Source organism: Macaca thibetana, chromosome 1, assembly GCF_024542745.1.
Source record: "Macaca thibetana thibetana isolate TM-01 chromosome 1, ASM2454274v1, whole genome shotgun sequence".
Taxonomy (NCBI): Eukaryota; Metazoa; Chordata; class Mammalia; order Primates; family Cercopithecidae; genus Macaca; species Macaca thibetana.
The window spans coordinates 95,041,516-95,056,000 of NC_065578.1; positions in this window are offsets into that span (position 1 = coordinate 95,041,516).

A 14,485-nucleotide genomic window follows, 5' to 3' on the forward strand; every position below is an offset into this window, starting at 1 on the left:
AGATAGACAATGCCTATCTGACACTGAGAATCTGGGGGTTATTTGTTGTTGTTTGTTTTTGTAAAGACAAGTTCTTGCTTTGTTTCCCAGGCTGGTCTTGAACTCCTGGCTTCAAGTGATCCTCCTACCTTGGTGTCTCAAAGTGCTTGGATTACAGGTGTGAACCACACTGTCCAGCCTGGAGTTACTTGTTACTAAACAAAGATTCGGCAAGTGGTTTTCAATGTGTGGTCCAGGAACCCCTAGGTGTTCCTAAGACACTTGTGTGGGGTTTGCTAAGTGAAAACCATTTTCATAATAATGCCACGATGTTGTTTACCTTTGCCATTCTCATTCCGTCATGATTATATAGCTGAGTTTTTCCAGATGATTTATGTGATAATGTCATTGCTCTTATAGTTAATGACCTGTATCCTTGTATATTCTTGTGTTAAAATTTTTTCTGTTTAATTTCTAATGTGATAAATGTTAATAGGTAGAACATATATAAACAAAAGTTCTTTGAGAGTCCTCAATAACTTTTTAAAAAAAACGTAATGGGATCTTGAGACCAAAATATTTGAGAACCACTAGATTAGTTAGTACTACTTTGCCTAATACAGAAATTATATGGGCAATTTGGAGTGGGATATAGTGATCCTAACCTCTTTTGGTTTAAATCAATTTTAAAATTAATTTTCAAAGCTTTTTTATGAGAGAAGTACAGAATAAAAAATTAACGCATTTTGAATTCAATAAAGTTATTTTGGTGGGGCATACTGAAAGACATTGAGCGTTGATAGAATAGTTAGAAGATAGGTGTGGAATTTGAAAGCCTGGATCATAGAAAAATTAATGATACACAGAAGGAGAAATTGTAGAGCAGGCACATTTTATTACTGAGCATATTAGTCAAATGTCAGTTGATAATTTCTACCCATAACATTAGCAAGAATTTTAGTGAATAAACTATCCAATGGCATATAAGTTTAGAATACTAGCTATGCTCTGGTTTTCCTAATTGTTAAAGCAAAGGGATTAAGATTTTATGAATACCTGTTTCCTACTGTATATTTTATGAACATTACTAATAATTATTCATCCTTATAACCTATAAAAATGAATTTTAATGACAACCTCCATTTTATGGATGAAACTGACATTCACAATCAGAATCAGAATTTTTTAATTAAAAATTTAAAAATTTTTAAAAATTAGAATTTAAACTTAGGTTAATTTTTTGCTCCAATACCTTTACTTCTTCCATAATGCCAAACTGACCTGATAAAATCAAGTCATAAATAAACAGAGATTGAAGTATCATGAAGGAACATGAGCATCGGAATTTTTCTGACATTTTGCTTTTCAACAATTTCCCCAAAATGCCATTTCTGCCTCCATATTCCTTAGTTCAAGGTTTGGGCAGGGATGTGTTGCTCATTACTCTTTCTTCAGATTCCATTCAAACATCTTCAGTGTTTTTTAATTGCCTGCAACCATTCAAGGCTCTTCTTTATTAAGTCAGTCATCAAGTATTTATTATGTTCTTACTACCTAGGAGATACTGTTCTAGATGCTGGAGATACAAAAGTAAATGAAATCTTCAAACATCTCTGCTCTCTTGGAACTTACATCAGAGAGGGAGCTGAGAATAAACAAGATAAATATACAGAATGCATGTGTCAGACAGTGATAAGGGCTAAGGAGAACAATGAGTCAGAGAAGGGGATGTGTGGGAGTCAGTGCAGGATGCCATTCTAGACACAGGGGGCAGAGTAGGTATCTATGGGAAGGCAGCATGTCAAAAAGGGTGTAAGAAAGTGAGGGAGCTGCATGGCTATACACAGGGAAAGCTTCCAAGAATAGCGAATGCTAGGCACGAAGGCCTCAAGGTGGAAGCTGCAGGGAAAACAAAAGAGGCCACCCTTGGTTGAAGTTGAGTGAAGGAAAGCTTGTATGGTCTTTGGAAGGATTTGGGCTTTCCTATGAGCAAGATGGGTGCTGGTTTAGTATATTGTGCTGAGGAAAGACATGATCTGCCTGGTATTTTAACAGAACCATCTGGCTCCTTTGTTGGGAATTCTGTGTGCAGAGGGCAAGGGAAGAAGCAAAGAGACATGGTAGGAAGATATTGCAGAAATCCAGGTGAGAGACGATGTGCCTCAGTCCAGAGTGATGGCAGCAAAGGTAATGATGAGAAATGGTCAAATGTTGGTTTTTAAAATAATTGTTTGTTGACATCAGAGAAAAAGAGGAGTCAAGAGTAACCTTAAGATTTTTGGCCTGAGCATCTGGAAGAAAATCAATTTGTATGGGGAAGGGTGGAGGAGAAGTAGGTTTGGTGGAGAGTACCAGGAACTCAGCTTTAGTACTTGCTGTAGACCAAATGTTTGTGTCTTCCCCAAATTACTGTGTTGAAATCCTAACTTTCAATGTGATGGTAGGGCCTTTGGGAGGTAATTAGGTCAAAAGGCCAGAGCCCTCATGAATAAGATTGATGCCCTTATAAAAGAGGCCCCAGAGAGACTCCTTGTCCCTTTCACTATGTGAGGACACAGTGAGAAGGCACTGTCCAAGAGGAAGTGGGCCCTCACTGCATGTGCCTTGATCTTGGACTTCTCAGCCTCCAGAACTGTGAGAAGTCAATTTCTGTTCTTTATAAGTCACCTGGTTTGTGATATTATGTTATAGCATCCCTAATAGACCAAGATAATACTCTTAATTTTGTGATGCCCATTAGGCTTCTACATATAGGTGGCAATTGGATGTGTAAGTCTTGAGTTCAGGGTAGGCAGTGGAGACACAAATTTCAGAGTCATCTGAATAAAGATGGCATTTAAATCCACAGGAGTAGATGAGATCATAAAGGATGTGATTGTGAATAGAAAATGGAAGCTGTCCAAGGCCTGAACTGTATTATTTAAAGGGGAGAAGAGTGAATGACCTGGAGAAGGAAAATTAGTCTAAAAAGGAGCAGCCAGCAAGGTAACACTTCCACTTATCTTTCTCATAATTTTGTTATTTCATCTACTCCGCCACAGGTTCCATGGGATCCACCCACATGGTTCAAATTAGTCACAGCTTTTCTTGCCTTTATATCCTCTCTAATGTAATGCTTTATGTGTGGCATGATGCCAACTACTTTTTTCTGACATGACTTTGAACTGGTCCATCTTCAAGGACCATTTTCAATGCCTTTCTTTTTAAATTTTTTTAAAATTTGAGGTTAAAAATACATATATAATTTACGATCTTTATTATTTTTAGGTGTACTGTTTAGTGTTAATAAATACCTTCATATTATTTTTCCCTTTCAACCCTCCCACTTTCCAGCCTTTAGTAATCACCACTCTACTCTCTAGCTCCATGAGATCCACTTTTTAAGCTTCTGCATGTGAGTGAGAACATGTGATACTTGTCTTTCTGTGCTTAGCTTATTTCACTGAATGTAATGGCCTCCAGTTCCATCCATTTTGCCACAGATGACAGGATTTCATTCTTTTTATGGAATAATTTCATTTTGTATTATATGGTTTGGCTGTGTCCCCACCCAAACCTCATCTTGAATAGTAGTTCCCATAATCACCACGTGTCATGGGGGGGACCCAGCAGGAGGTAACTGAATCATGGGGGTGCTTTTTTCATGATAGTGAGTGAGTTCTCACGAGATCTGATGGTTTTATAAGGGGATTTTTCCCACTTTGTTCAGCACTTCTCCTTCCTGCTGCCATGTGAAGGAGGATGTGTTTGCTTCCGTCTCTGACATGATTGTAAGTTTCCTGAGGCCTCCCCAGCCAAGCGGAATTGAGAGTTAGCTAAACCTCTTTATAAATCACCCAGTCTCCAGTATTTCTTCGTAGCAGCATGAGAATGGACCAATTCATTGTAGACGTACCACATTTTCTCTATTCATCTATTGATGGGCACTTAGGTTGATTCTATATTTCAGCTATTATGAATAGTGCTGTGATACACATGGAAGTGCAGATATCTCTTTGATGCATTCACTGCCTTTCTTATATTTCCCAATTTTTCCCTTTTTTGTACCAACTACTGCATTTTAAAAACAACTGATATATAGCAATTCCACATAGCTTTGTGTATCTATTTGTTACTTCTCTAAACAGTAAGCTTTTTGTAGGTAAGGACTGTGCCACCTTGCAGAGTACCTTGCCTACTTATTGAGAAAAAATAAATTTTGTTGAACAATCATTGGACAGATGTGGACAGGATGAAGATGCGAAGAAGCAGGATGTATGCAGACCCAAAACAAATAAATAAATGAATGTCTAAATAATAACTTCATTTGAATCTAAAAATCATGTGTTGCTGTGGAAACAGATTTGTCATTACATTCCTGTACTAACAGACAATATAAGTAGTGACCGATCTGCTTGTGGAATAGCATAGACCCCACTGCTATACTGCCTTTTGATTTTTAAATTCTCCTTAAAATCTGGTAATCGAAAGAGAATTTACAAAAACCAAAAATCAGACATGGCAGTAGAACAATTTTAATAATATAGGAGATACAATGTAATTATCCATAGACAAATACTTCCCTAATCTATTTATAGAATGAAATCGTAAACATTTGACCTACTGTCCAAAATTCAGTTTGCAGACATGCATTTGCTTTGTTTGCAGGGTCCTGCACCCTCCTTTGGCAACAGTCCCCTCTGCTTCCTTGATCCAGGGCCATTTTACACAGTTACTTTACCTACTGTAGGCAGTCCACTGGGTTTCCCAGCTCCATTTATGTATTATTAGCATTCTGCCATTTCTGTGGAATATGACAGAAATTAATAGTACCTTGGAGCTGTGCAATGCAATAGGCCATCTGTATAGCTCCTGAAGACATTTGAATGTCTTGAATGAATGTGTGACCTTTATTTAAGTAAATAAATAACACATAATTATTTTAACTTTTAAAAAAAATCAAGTCCTACCATTACCTTGTAAATAATGTACCTTAAATGTTAATTGAGTTAGGAAAACCACTAGAAATGAGGAATAGGAAGATTCTGACCAGATGTATGCAGGCCCAAAACAAATTTTAAAAAGGCAAATATTGTAAAACTTCCAAAAAGGCTTCTTCAGGAATGAAAGTTTTACTTTTGATCTTCATTATTGACTGACTTGATTGCCTTGTTTCTACTTTAGGTTCTTTCTTGCCTTGGAGACTCAATGATTTTATGCCTAGTGGTTCATAAGTCACAAAATATCTGGAATTAGGTGGTAAGTATTTTTCTTTTCTTAGTGCAAGCCTATAAAACCTCAGCAGTTTGTATTTTGAGGCAGTCAGAACTAAATGGAGTCCTGCATAATTTGCTTCCTCTTCCTAATGTTTCCATAAAAACAAAATATTATAGACACCCCCTGAAATATAGAGACCTTTTCCTTTCTGAATGTAAATGGAATGAAAATTAGCTTGAGCAATCTCCCTACGTGTGTGTGTGTGTGTGTGTGTATATATATATATTTAAACATAAAAAATACCACATTTCAGGCCAGGCATGGTGGCTCACGCCTGTAATCCCAGCACTTTGGGAGGCTGAGGCGGGCGGATCACAAGGTCAGGAGATGGAGACTATCCTGGCTAACACGGTGAAATCCTGTCTCTACTAAAACTACAAAAAATTAGCCGGGCGTGGTAGTGGGCGCCTGTAGTCCCAGCTACTCAGGAGGCTGAGGCAGGAGAATGGCGTGAACCCGGGAGGCGGAGCTTGCAATGAGCCGAGATCGCGCCACTGCACTCCAGCCTGGGTGACAGAGCGAGACTCCGTGTCAAAAAACAAAAAAACAAAAAACAAAACACACAAACATTTCACTTTGCTCACGTACTATACAATGATCAGAAATTTAAAAAATATTTGAGTAATTACTCTTTTTAAAGATAAAAAGCCAACAACAACAACAAAAATCCTTTTGGATAACTTGAGATTTTTAGGGAACCAAACTAATGACAGATCATTACTATTGCCTAAACTCCCTTCAAAATACTTCTGAAAATGAAAGAGATGGGAGATAAGACCAGTGAAGCCTCAGAACTTTTTATTAAATCACCCATCTTTTCATTTCTATATCATATGAATAGTCAGCCCTTTTGCTGCTAGCACAAAATGACCCTACAATGTTCACAATGGCTTTTCCTGTCCTTTTATTATAAAAAATATATCATCTTCCTTTTCACCTTCTAGGGACTTTTGGCCCTAGAACTTCTAGAAAACTTGAAAAAAAAAAAAGAATCTGAAGGAAGAATGGAAGCTAACTTGGCAGATGTGGCCATGGCTTGGGTGGTAGGCTCTGACACTGAGTTAAGGAATATTATTTTGATGGGAGATGTTATTTTTAGAGCCAGACATGGTGCTTTAGAAGAGATGGAAACAGACAGTGCCTTTCTCCTAAAGTGCCGGCACTTGGATTTGTCCAGGACAGCATTCATGCGAATGAGGCCTGGAGAGTGTCACTGGCAGGCAAATCAGCATAATGAAGCTCCCAGCAGAAGGGGGCTTTCAGAAGCTAGTTGAAGATGAAGCTAGAAGGGCCTTAGGGTAGGAGATTATTCAAAAATTAAGAAGGCAGCTGAAAAAAAAGGCATAGAGAGCTGGGGAACCTAACGGAAGTTGCTCTGGGGAAATAAAAAAGACTGAGAAGAAGGTCAGGTGTGACTACATATGAAAGAAAATAAGGTACAAATACCTACTGGATGAGAGGCTTGAAACCTAGATGATGTGTTGATAGCTACAGCAAACCACCATGGCACATGCACACCTCTGTAACAAACCTGCACATTCTGCACATGTATCCCAAAACTTAAAGTAAAATATTAATTAAAAAAAGTTAAAGATTAAAAAAATAAAAAGAAAAAAAAAAGTAAAAGGACAAGGGTGAAAGTGAGGAAGGATTTAAAGAGACTGGCAGCTGCAAGAGAAAGCCCAACAGAATCAAATGACTTGGGAACATAAATGGCATATCCTGACTGAGCTACTTAATGAATGATGTCTATTTTCTAGAATTTTATGTTAGGCAGAGCAGGGATAATATAAATTAGGTTAACAGGCATGTTCTCGGTTAGATATTAAGCAAAATAAGAACTCAGAAGTTCCTATCTGCAAGTAAAGTGACTGGTCAGGAGAGCATTAGGATTGCCGTCCAAGGTACAAACTCTGTATTATGAAGACCAATAGGAGAATCCTTGTGGAAATGACTAGAATAAGCCCAATTTACTTATGAGTTAAATATCTAAAATATATACTAGTGAGAAAAAGATCACTTATGAATTCACCAAAGTAAAAATGTTTTTGGAATAGTGATGAAGATTTTCCCATCTATATTTCGAAGAGTGATTGTTACTAGTTCCTGAGAAAAACTGGGAAGAAGCCAAAGGTAGAACAACGTAGGAGAAAGGCATGATTTTAAGTGTAGTAAGTAGATGTATGTTTTGACTATTAGGGGAGAAATTGATAAAATTCAATCACCTGCCTACAGCAGAAATAATAATGCAAACAGGGATTTAATTGGCTTAATTCAAAGGGTTCAAATGGATGCAGAATAACTGCAGAACACTTTCTAAAAGAAATAAATTTACCATAATTTCATACATTAACCAGAAGAATTCAAAATTAACTGAAATGTGACCTTACAAGGCCTGAAAATCACATTATTCAATTTTCTTATTATAATGGGTAGAAATAATCCTTGTCTAAATAGATGATGGGGCTAGATGACATAGCCTATGGAGCCAATCAGTATCCTTTTAATTGCGTAATGTCCATTTAAATATATTAGACCATTTGTGTTTGCAATGTGTTGAAACAACTCAACGTTATATTTGCAACCTCATTGGCATTGGATGGTGTTTTCCCTTATTTAAGACTGTTTCTAATAAAGTTTCAGATTAAAAAGATAGAATTGAATACTAAAAATTTTAAGGGAAAGCTTTATACATAAACTGATGAATATTTAATAAGTGGATGCTGCTCACACTGAGATATTGAGAGATGGGAGGGAAAACACTCCCAATACTTCAGAATACAACAGGAAAGTTTAGTGACTATACTGCTAGAAAACATTTGAAATTTTTTAACATTATGAATTTTTAGTTTATGATGGTTAATACTGAGTGTCAACTTGATTGCACTGAAGGCTGCAAAATATTGGTCCTGGGAGTGTCTGTGAGGGTGTTGCTAAAGGAGATTAACATTTGAGTCAGTGGGCTGAGGAAGACAGACCCACCCTTAATCTGGTGGGCAAAATCTAATCAGCTGCCAATCAATATAAAGCAGGTAGAAAAACGTGAAAAGGCAAGACTGACCTAACCCTCCAGCCTACATCTTTCTCTCGTGCTGAATGCTTCCTGCCCTCAAACATCGACTCCAAGTTCTTCAGTTTTGAGACTTGGACTGGCTCTCCTTGCTCCTCAAGCTTGCAGAAGCCTATTGTGGGACCTTGTGATGGTGTAAGTTAATACTTAATCATTTGGGTCACCAAGCAGCTGGTTGGCTTCTGTTCATCTTCACTTTTTAATCTAGGAATATCTTTAGTTAACAGTTGCATGGAGAATGAGCCAACTGAAAATATTTAGAGGTAAATTTTAGGGGCACTAGTAAAGAAATATTATGAAACATTGTTTAATGCCAGGTAATACAGAATTGACACAAAAGGAACGTAAGTGTTGCAGTCATTGGACTTAGCAGATGACACACATGGTCTCTTTTTGTCCTCATGACACTTAGGGTGGGAACAAATATCTTCATGTCATATATGAGGCAACTGAGCTTTAGAAAGGGTAAAGAACTTTCTTAAAGTTCCAGTCCTGGTATGTGAAGGAGTCAGACTTAACTGAGATCCATGGTCTAGCCACCACCAAACTTGCCTCAGTGTGAATTTACTCCTGGTGGCAGACAGTTGATCTAGGTGGATGTAAAAGAAGCATATTGTTGAGGAATCAGTAGAGCTGGTGCTAGTAGTTATAGAAGTGGTATAAATAATTGCATGACAGGGACACATTCCTTTCTTATTTCTGTTTGGTAGTTTTCGTAACACACCCTAAATTATTATGCGTCAGGCACCACACCTGATACGGAGGTACAGTGGTGAAGAAAACAAAGCTTTTGGTTTTATGTAGCCTAGAACCTCAGGCCTGCCACTATCTTGGTAAAACCGAGCTCTCGCCTACGTGTGACCTACACCCTTAGTCTTATGCCATAAAGTTCTTGGCCACATTCTGTACTTCATTCAGCCTGCCTTCTTTCCACTTTCCCTCCTACATCCGGCTGGCCTCTGCCCCTCACCAAGGCAGCTGACTCACCTGGGGTCCCTTGGGAGGGTCTTGACGGGGCCCCCTAATGAGTTCATGGGTCCTGGGTGCTTCTGCCTTCATGGGCCCCTCTTCCATAAACCTCAAAGTAAAAATTATGTTTCATGACTGAGTTGGTAAGATGACTCTATTAACATTGCATGCTAAACCATTTTCTTTAACCTAAAAGTTTTTTTCCTTCTGTTTTTAAAACAAATTAAAACATTTTCATGGACCCCTAAAAGTATTGCCAGCCCTAGGTCCTGCATCCACGGTGCCTAATGGATTCACTGGTTGTGCGTCTAGTTACCAATTGGCAAAAAGCTGTTGCTGACCTGAAAGTCAGGCAAAATTAGTCAATAGATACCCTCTTTGGTTGATTGTGATCTGTCTGTGAGTGACTTTTCTGGGAGTTTAAGACTTCTGCCCTTTTGCTTTGACTGCTATAATCATCACTCAGTTGTCACTTGGTAATTGCCTAATTATATTATTTGGTGATGAGTGAAGTTTTTAAGCAACAAACTCTTCCAAACAGCTGTGATTGAATTTGTTTTTGATACTTTATTTAATTTACAATTGCATTTGTAAAATCGGAATTAGTCTAATTTATTTAATGACCCCCATCACAGGCTGTAGGATATTTTCTGAGGGCTTTTAATTATATGTGAATCAACACCATAATTTTAGAAGGGTTCAAGTGAAGTAGGCATTCACATAATTTCTACCATTGGTTCTCAGCTAACAATTTAGTAATTTCCCCCTGCTACAGTAAAAATCTTATTAATAAATACAAAATGTTTTTCCAAAAGGTTGAATTCATCTATTAATTTAGAGATCTAGCTTTCTCTTTTAAAGTTTTGGAATCTAGTTCTTGACCTTTTCTATTCTGTTCCCAGGATAAATATATTTTTTTGAATGAAGTTAATGATATTATAACTGATCCTGAACAAAAGGTTAAGTTCTTATAAGGACCAGAATTGAATTTTTGGTTAATTTGTTAAAGTGGTTTCATCTATGCTTTTGTTTTTCCTCTAAACTTAAGCGTCCCTTAGTTAGTCTTACCTTAAAGGGAATTTGCATTATGTTTCACTCTTTTAGGGAGACCATGATGATGACATTTGGAAGCATCTCAGGAGACAAGAATAAAACGCCATTTTTTTCCCCACTTCGCTAACAACTCAGTGTTCTGCAAAGTCTGGAATGTGCTATGAAAAGTTTGTGTGCTTAGTGAAATGTTGTACAATTGGCCAATCCACTAAGTCTTGGGAAATGTCTTAGGAGCTTGGCAAGAGGAAGTTCTCAAGAGAGCCGGAATGCTGCCAGTTTCCAATTGGCCAAGACACATTACAAGGACAACCGTCTCTCTGAGCAACCTGGCATTTCCACTCCAATTGGAATCTGCAACAGGAAGATGCACAGGGGAAGAGGATTAAATAAACCTTTTCAGATTTCTGGTCCAGGTGAATCTTTCATTTATCTAGTGTGCTTTACTCTTCCTTTGATCACTGACCATTTCCAATATTAGAGAACACTGGACGCATTGCAGATTTGTTTTTAGAACTGATCAACAGCCAAGGAAAATGCAAGATGAGTGAACTGATCTATCTTTATACATAAACACAAGGCATTTAACCTGCCTGAATAGTTCAAATTGTTGCTAATAAAATTTTAGATCTGCTGTGTGAGGCAACCTGCCTGTCACATTGGCTGTTGCTCAAGTAGCTCCCACCCTCGAAGCGTGTTTAGGAAATGTGACAGCTGTGCTCTTTGCCTGGCTGCTTCCATTTATGAAAACATGGTGGTAAATGGCAGTCACCCCCATAGGCCATTTACTGTGAATCTTCTTTTCTAGGCACAGCCAAGAGTAAACGCCCCCAACAGAATCGAATCACAGTCATTCAGGGCCTACCTCAAATAGATTTAATTTGCTTTTTATAAAAAAGGTCTCGTGAAATTAAAAAAATTTGCCTAGTTGGAATTCTAAAAAACATAGTTTTTTTTCTTAAAACAATACCCATTTTATGTGATTTTAACATAGCCACTTCTGATGGTAGCTTCTTTAGGGAAGCAAGACAAAAATATTCAATTGTACCAAGTAAAATTTGCCACCTAAACTTTATCTTTTGGGTATGGCTGGGGAAGGATTACAGGGCTTGGAGCCCACACATGCCCCTTTGGCAAATCTGATCTCATTCTATCTTGTAAGCATTGTCAGTGGTGTCATATCTGAAAAGAAAGCCTAGTGGCAGATGAGTTGAGACAGTTCCTTCAGTGTGGGTTATTCATTTATCTTTGTCTGTAGAACAGTGGTTTCTTTATCACCATGCTCCTCCTGTCCCTGGATCTTTCAAAGTGCTCCTGGGATTTTGCTTATGCCGTGTGACTCTTATCAGAGTGGTCTCTGCCCTATCTTGTGCAGTCAGTGCAGAAAGGGAGCCAGGGAGACTCCGGAGCAAGCCCTGCCACATTTCCCATGTTCCCATCTTTGCCCGTGTTCCTATTGTCTGAAAGCCACGCTTTGAAAACTCCCCCTTCCCCTGCCTTTTTAGTTTCTTTTACTTTCTTTCTTTCTTTCTTTCTTTTTTTTTTTTTGGTAATTCAACGTATTTTATTTTATCCATTTAAAAAGCAACATTCTTGACTGGGTGTGGTGACTCACTCCTTTATTTATTTATTTATTTATTTATTTATTTTTATTATTGTTATACTTTAAGTTCTAGGGTACACATGCACAACGTGTAGGTTTGTTACATATGTATACATGTGCCATGTTGGTGTGCTGCACCCATCAACTCGTCATTTACATTAGGTATATATCCTAATGCTATCCCTCCTCACTGTCCCCTCCCCACAATAGGCCCCCAATGTGTGATATTCCCCTTCCTGTGTCCAAGTGTTCTTATTGTTCACTTCCCACCTGTGAGTGAGAACATGCGGTGTTTGGTTTTCTGTTCTTGCGATAGTTTGCTGAGGATGATGGTTTCCAGCTGCATCCATGTCCCTAAAAAGGACATAAATTCATCCTTTTTTATGGCTGCATAGTATTCTATGGTGTATATGTGCCACATTTTTAAATCCAGTCTGTCACTGATGGACATTTGGGTTGATTCCAAGTCTTTGCTATTGTGAATAGTGCCGCAATAAACATATGTGTGCATGTATCTTTATAGCAGCATGATTTATAATCCTTTGGGTAAATACCCAGTAATGGGATGGCTGGGTCAAATGGTATTTCTAGTTCTAGATCCTTGAGGAATTGCCACACTGTTTTCCACAATGGTTGAACTAGTTTACAGTCCCACCAACAGTGTAAAAGTGTTCCTATTTCTCCACATCCTCTCCAGCACCTGTTGTTTCCTGACTTTTTAATGATTGCCATTCTAACTGGTGTGAGATGGTATCTCATTGTGGTTTTGATTTGCATTTCTCTGATGGCAAGTGATGATGAGCATTTTTTCATGTGTCTGTTGGCTATATGAATGTCTTCTTTTGAGAAGTGTCTGTTCACATCGTTTGTCCACTTTTTGATGGGGTTGTTTGCTTTTTTCCTGTAAATCTGTTTGAGTTCTTTGTAGGTTCTGGATATTAGCCCTTTGTCAGATGAGTAGATTGCAAAAATTTTCTCCCATTCTGTAGGTTGCCTGTTCACTCTGACAGTAGTTTCTTTTGCTGTGCAGAAGCTCTTTAGTTTAATTAGATCCCATTTGTCAATTTTGGCTTTTGTTGCTGTTGCTTTTGGTGTTTTAGACATGAAGTCCTTGCCCATGCATATATCCTGAATGGTATTACTTAGGTTTTCTCCTAGGGTTTTTATGGTTTTAGGTCTAATATTTAAGTCTCTAATCCATCTTGAATTAATTTTTGTATAAGGAGTAAGGAAAGAATCCAGTTTCAGCTTTCTATTTATGGCTAGCCAATTTTCCCAGCACCATTTATTAAATAGGGAATCCTTTACCCATTTCTTGTTTTTCTCAGGTTTGTCAAAGATCAAATGGCTGTAGATATGTGGTATTATTTCTGAGGACTCTGTTCTGTTCCATTGGTCTATATCTCTGTTTTGGTACCAGTACCATGCTGTTTTGGTTACTGTAGCCTTGTAGTACAGTTTGAAGTCAGGTAGCGTGATGCCTCCAGCTTTGTTCTTTTGGCTTAGGATTGTCTTGTCAATGTGGGGTCTTTTTTGGTTCCATATGAACTTTAAAGCAGTTTTTTCCAATTCTGTGAAGAAACTCATTGGTAGCTTGATGGGGATGGCATTGAATCTATAAATTACCTTGGGCAGTATGGCCATTTTCACAATATTGATTCTTCCTATCCATGAGCATGGAATGTTCTTCCATTTGTTTGTGTCCTCTTTTATTTCACTAAGTAGTGGTTTGTAGTTCTCCTTGAAGAGGTCCATTACATCCCTTGTAAGTTGGATTCCTAGGTATTTTATTCTCTTTGAAGCTATTGTGAATGGGAGTTCATTCATGATTTGACTCTCTGTTTGTCTGTTACTGGTGTATAAAAATGCTTGTGATTTTTGCACATTGATTTTGTATCCTGAGACTTTGCTGAAGTTGCTTATCAGCTTAAGGAGATTTTGGGCTGAGATGATGGGGTTTTCTAAATATACAATCATGTCATCTGCAAACAGGGATAATTTGACTTCTTCTTTTCCTAACCGAATACCCTTTATTTCTTTCTCTTGCTTGATTGCCCTAGCCAGAACTTCCAACAGTATGTTGAATGAGAGAGGGCATCCCTGTCTTGTGCCAGTTTTCAAAGGGAATGCTTCCAGTTTTTGCCCATTCAGTAAGATTTTGGCTGTGGGTTTGTCATAAAGCTCTTATTATTTGGAGATACATTCCATCAATACTGAATATATTGAGAGTTTTTAGCATGAAGGGCTGTTGAATTTTGTCAAAGGCCTTTTCTGCTTCTATTGAGATAATGATATGGTTTTTGTCTTTGGTTCTGTGTATGCTGAATTATGTTTATTGATTTGCATGTGTTGAACCAGCCTTGCATATCAGGGATGAAGCCCATTTGATCATGGTGGATAAGCTTTTTGATGTGCTCCTGGATTCGGCTTGCCAGTATTTTATTGAGGATTTTTGCACCGATGTTAGTCAGGGATATTGGTCTAAAATTCTCTTTCTTTGTTGTGTTTCTGTGAGGCTTTGGTATCAGGATGATGTTGGCCTCATAAAATTCATAAAA